Below are 6,000 nucleotides of genomic sequence, written 5' to 3' on the forward strand. Positions count from 1 at the left end.
AGATTTCAGAAATTAGCTAGCAAGCGTATAATCAAACTATTTTTGTTGCAAAATATGTTTTTCTGGAATCAGTAAATGTTGAAAAATATTTTAAGCGAGACGTTAGAAGTTGAAGCTTGTTAACAAAACCCAATTATGTGTAATTTTCACAGCCGAAAGAAAAGCTGTAAAACTTTATAACCTTCAACTTAAAACCTTATCGTCAATTTGTGGGGGCCAGTGCTTTTAAGTTTTATTAGACTGTGTACGAGGACCGCAAATATATCCCGGTTGTAAAATCATTAGTCAGCATGCGAATTTCATCCAAGTTGTACAAGTGGAGAATCGATTAGCTCAGACTTTTGTCACTGCTAATCACAAGAAAAATTTTACGACGAAAAAATTAGATAACCATTAAATAAACTACCAGTGCAAATCGGAATTCAAGCTTTTTGTCTTCAATCATGCGCGATTGGTATCGAAACGCATTTAATTTTTGCAATAATTGGAACAGATTTCAATCACTCCATCAAGAAGGAAACAAAAGCAAACCAAAAGACGGGACAACTTACAGGCCTTTTTGTGCGAAAACCGCTATCAAAAGCTTTCGATTGCTTGTTTTTGAAACAAATTATGGAGAATCTGACCTGAAGTTTGATATCATAGGTCCTCACTCACTTCAGATTTTAGTGAAACAAATCTGTGACAGATGCAGTCGTCAGATTTGCCAACATTGTTAAAACATGGAGCAATCAGTAAAAACTAATTCACTTTTCAGATATTGCTATAAAGACCATAGAAAATGTTCAAGATTCATTTGCCAAACACGGAAAGGCTCAAACATGGCATACCACAAGGTACTGATTTAGTACTATTGGTTTTCAATCTCAAAGTAATTGATTTAAAAAATAAAATCAACTAACAATAATTTAGTGTAATATACTATAAATACAGCTATCTTATGTACCAGAATTTCGATGTTAGACTTAAGAACGTAAAAAAATACAGCAACTGGAAAAGTATGTTAACTTGTTTTCAGTGTTAATAAAACAGAACTCATTGTTTGTTTTTGGGGAACAATACTTATGAAATTTTTGTTATCAGAAAATACAAGTTTTTGCAATGCAACATGTAAAGTATCTTGGAGTTTGTATAGTGATAAATCTACTTTTTTAGCTCAATTAAGTAAATGGTCAAGAAACTTGCTGTTGAAAATAAATTAACTTTTTGCGTGCGACGTTTGGAATCTTTAACAAAAGATTTATGCTTTTGGATGTTGAGATTTTTATCATTGATTTTTGTTCCAAGAGTATTCATGACATGAAATAACGAATTAAAAAGAAAAATAATTGGGATTTAAAATTGTGCGATCTTCTCTGAAAATTTGATCCTACGCGACATCTACTTCTTAAGTCTTAGGTTTTACCAGCCAAACTTTTCTTTGCTCAACATTATAACGATAATGGGCAATGAGGGCAAAAAAATAAAGGAAATTGCTAAGAGCGTATATGTAGCGAAGTAAAAGTGAAAATGAAGGAACGTTTGAAAAATTTACTTCTTTTTGGGAAAAAAGTTGTTGCAAATTAAAGTTTTTTTGAACATAAGTTGAAAAGTTAAGCTGATGAACTTTGAAAATGAAAACAAAAAACGTATATTTAAAACTGAAAAGTTTCTGCTAGACAAGCATAAACAATCTCGCGTTGTTAGCATTGGTTTGCATTGGTTTTTTCAAGCTTATTTTTCTTTTCAGTAAAATTATTGATTCGTTCATTTTTATGCTGAATTGTAGTTAGTATAAATGCATGCCGGTGAGATGGTTGATTTTTAATCTCTATTGATATTTTCATTTGGCAACAATAAGACTATTAATCAAGTGGTTATTTTGCATAGAAAACCTAGCAAAAAATTCTAAGACTTAAATGCAAAATAACGTGAATGCGAGGAGAGAAAAAAAGCCAAATCATTCCCGCAACTAAGTTTCATGGGTAATAATCGATTATAATGGATTTTCGTTGATTAAAATGTTGTTCATATGATCGATTATCATATCAAATTTAGACCACGTAATCAATTGTTAATCGATTATTTTGGAAAACTTTGAATCCATTATAATGGATTATAATCCATTTTTGTTTTCAATTTAATAAATTATTTTTTGTACATAAAATCGATAAAAATGGATGATGTTTTGTAAATAATGACTCTAATTTTTGCAACTTTCTGCAAAACTCGAACGAACACGTTCATCCAGGGGCGGCCAATATGTAGTAAATTTCCAAAAAGTGCCCAAAAACAGCATTTTTGACCAGCTCCTTACGTACCCCCCCCCCACCAACGTACCACCCCATCTCCCAACGTACCTCACCCCCCAACGTACACCCCCCCGTCATGTACCCCCATTCCCCCAACCCACGACGTACCCCCCTCACGTACCCCCATTCCCCCAACTTACCCCCCCCCCCACCCAACGTATCCACCAACCACCCCCCCCCCCCCCCCCAACGTATCCACCACCACCCCCAACCCACGACGCACCCCCTCACATACCCCAACGTCCAACGTACCCCCCCCCCCCCAACGTATCCACACCCCCCCCCCTAACGTACCCCCAACCACGACGTCCATACGTTAATCCATACGGCAGTTGTCGAATAGATGCAAAGAGGTCACCGACAATCAATCCGCTTGACTTACAAAATTGGCCACTGCGAACAGCGTACCCGGACATTCGGAGTGGGAAGCAAATTGCATTATATTGCATCTATTCATCATATTGCATCTACTATTCACCAATATTCATTCCGCTCATCTTCGTTCTTTAAAAAAAAAAACGGCGTTGGTGTGATTTGAACCCCGGACCTCTCGACCGAAGGACAGACGCGCTACCAACTGAACTACATCGCTCAGCCAAAATGAATCCTAATTGCAACACATGCAACCATACGCTAGCGGACGGAGTTGAACTGTTTGTTTGTTTGACTTGTGGAAATTCAATGCACTGACCCTGAAATGCACTGGGTTCTCAGAAACATTACTAAAAGAGTTAAGAGAAGTAAGAAACAACGTCCTCCTGATGTGTAATCAATGCTCTAGCAATGGCAAACGAGACTTGGTTATTTCTTTGGTTTCCAGGCAATCTTCTGCTGTAGAAGCAATTCAAAAACAAATGGAAAAAGCTGAAAACTCTCTCAAAACGCAAACCGAAGTTGAACTGAAGAAATTTTCTGAGGTCCTTACCAACACCCTCGCCACTAGCGCAGCCCCACACCCTGTGGTGGCTGCGACAAAGCAAAACGTACAGAAAGAATCTACTGGCAACGCACTCAATGGTATCCGAATAAGAGGAATTCCTGAATTGGTCAACAGAGATCCCGCCTTGCGCTTCAAGGCGGATCAAGTAGAAGTGAACAAAATCTTTTCGCACCTGGGTCTGGCATGCCAAGCAACAGATATCAAGAGAATGGGCAATCATATTAAAGGCAAAGATCGAACCATAATGGCGAGAGTAAACAATGCTTGCGACCGAAGACTCATCTTTCTTTCTTTATCGAAACTTAAGCATTACGACAAAAAAGTGTTTGTGTCTCCCGAACTAACAACAAGTGAATTTGAAAAAGAGAACCTCCTGCTGCAGCAACGGCGAGTATTGATCAATGGGGGCGCAGAGCCCAGTAGCATCAGACTGAGAAACCTAGTGCTAGAAAAGAAAATAAACAAAGTTTGGACCATTCTGCCTGCTCCTACCGCAAACACTGAGTCCGAATCAGAATCCAAATGACTAAACAATGCCTCAATGTCCGTTCTTGTATACAATGCTCGAAGTTTGTTGGACATTAAGCGAAGAATGGCTTTCGCCAACACCTCAACCAGTTCAGACTTTCATATTCTTTGTATAACTGAGACCTGGCTAACTAGTCACGTGCCTAACAGCGCCTTATTTCTCACTGACTTTACTATCTATAGAACGGACCGAGCGCATACTGCCAACAGTTCCTTCAAGCATGGTGGCGTTTTGTTGGCTATCCGACACCTCTACTCGTCGACTCATCTCGACACATCAGATATTCCTGATTGCGTTGCCTCACTGGTACAGTCCTCACCTACAACCAGTCCACTACTGTTCTGTTGTGTCTATTCAGCTTCTGACGGGAGCTCCCATAGACTCAACGTGAGCACTTTCAAACACCTCCTGCTACTACTGCAACACCACAAAATGGAACACAACTGCGGGCACGTTATCATTGCTGGCGATATAAACCTGAAACATACCGATTGGTCAACCATGGTCTCAACAGACGCATACGAATCCGAGCTCCTGGAACTCTTGGTTCAATTCAGCTATCAACAAACTTTGGCAAACAACTCCTGCATGCTGGATGTCTTCCTCATCAACGATACCTCGCCTATAATCCATACGAAAGTTGACGAAGCCTTCGGAATCGCACACTCAGTAGATTTCAAGAAGTGCTCCGACCATCAGCCGTACTCAATCCTCTTACAAGTTCAATATGCTCCTCCAAAGCCACCATCCCGTCAACTAATCGATCTGGGCGTCAACGTGTTCTCATACCATAAGGCTCACTGGGATCTCATCGGAATAGAAATTATCAACAGTCCTTTCACAGTCCTTTCACTGGCTACTGCTACAGCAATGTGGATGTCCTCTTGACTTCATGGTATGAGTGGTTGTATAGTATAGTATCGAAACACATTCCGCCCATCACTAAACACCCTCGTAACCTGCCCCCTGGGCATCGGGCGAGGCGTCGCATCTGATGAAAAAACTCAGCACACTACGTAAAGCCAAGAAGCCAAATGAAACGAAAACAAACATCACTGAAGAAAAAGTCCGTGAACAACTGAGGCTCGATCAGACTGAATTCGAAAGCAAAACATTCATGGATCGGAATTTCTCCAAAATGCACAAGTATTTCAGAAGCATACGACGCAGCCACCAAACTCCTCCTATTCTAAAGTGGGGAAGCATTTCAGCTTCCAGCGATGCGGACAAAGCCAACCTCCTCAATCGCTATTTCCATAGTGTGTTCTCTCCTCCAGAAACTACTACTGCTATATACGATCTTGAATCTGAACCTGCGAGCAAATTGGGGTCAATCACAATCAACGACCAAATAGTCAGCAATGTAGTCTCGAAACTGTCTTTGGCCAAAGCCCGAGGATGCGATGGTATACCAAACCCAAACATCCTAACCGAAGAATATATCTAACGTCAAATCAATGACCCTCCTAATGCGAACCTGTAAGAACAAAGGAGTCTTTCCTGAGAAGTGGAAACACGGACTAACCATCCCCGTCCACAAAGGGGGCGACAAACAAAATGTCTCAAACTACAGGCCTATTACACTTCTTCCAGCACTTTCAAAAGTCTTCGAAAGAATCATATTCGACGCCCTCTATCAACACTTCCGTCCTACATTAAATTGTTCTCAGTACGGGTTTCGGCCTAAAAGATCTGCAGTTTTACAGATGCTGAGTTTCCTCGATAACATCTACAGTGGCTTAGACGAAAATTCAACTTATTTGCACGTGCTATATATAGACTCTGAAAAGGCGTTCGACAAAGTTTGTCACAGAAAGCTTCTAGCCAAACTATACAACGTCGGGATTCGAGGAAAACTTCTCCAGTTGATTGAAAGCTACCTGAGCCATCGAACACAAAGAGTCAAGATTGGCGACAATATCTCTATACCATTGCTGATCACAAGTGGGGTACCGCAAGGATCTATCCTGGGTCCGCTTTTGTTTTTGATTTATATTAACGACCTACCCGACGGCATCCACTCTGCTCCGTTCGGTTTTGCTGATGATTACAAATTTGTATCCCGCGATCCCGCAAGCTTACAACTAGATTCCAATACACTTATGCAGTGGTGCGAAGAGAATAAAATGCGAATCAACAGTGGGAAATGCAAAATGCTGTGCCTGAAGAGTAGATACAATATTCTTATGAACCATGATACAGTGGATGTCACGGATGAACATAAAGACTTGGGAATTATT

The 6,000-nt window shown here is 40.3% G+C and overlaps 2 protein-coding genes across 2 annotated transcripts in view; both read left to right on the forward strand.

Moving 5' to 3' along the window:
- Positions 1 to 6,000, forward strand: part of LOC134844673 (zinc finger Ran-binding domain-containing protein 2-like) — a 474,693-nt gene that overhangs the window by 308,780 nt on the left and 159,913 nt on the right. The window lies entirely within an intron of this gene.
- LOC134844834 (uncharacterized) overlaps positions 1 to 6,000 on the forward strand; it is a 40,098-nt gene that overhangs the window by 781 nt on the left and 33,317 nt on the right. The window lies entirely within an intron of this gene.

This window comes from Symsagittifera roscoffensis, chromosome 4 (genome assembly GCF_963678635.1).
Source record: "Symsagittifera roscoffensis chromosome 4, txSymRosc1.1, whole genome shotgun sequence".
Taxonomy (NCBI): Eukaryota; Metazoa; Xenacoelomorpha; order Acoela; family Convolutidae; genus Symsagittifera; species Symsagittifera roscoffensis.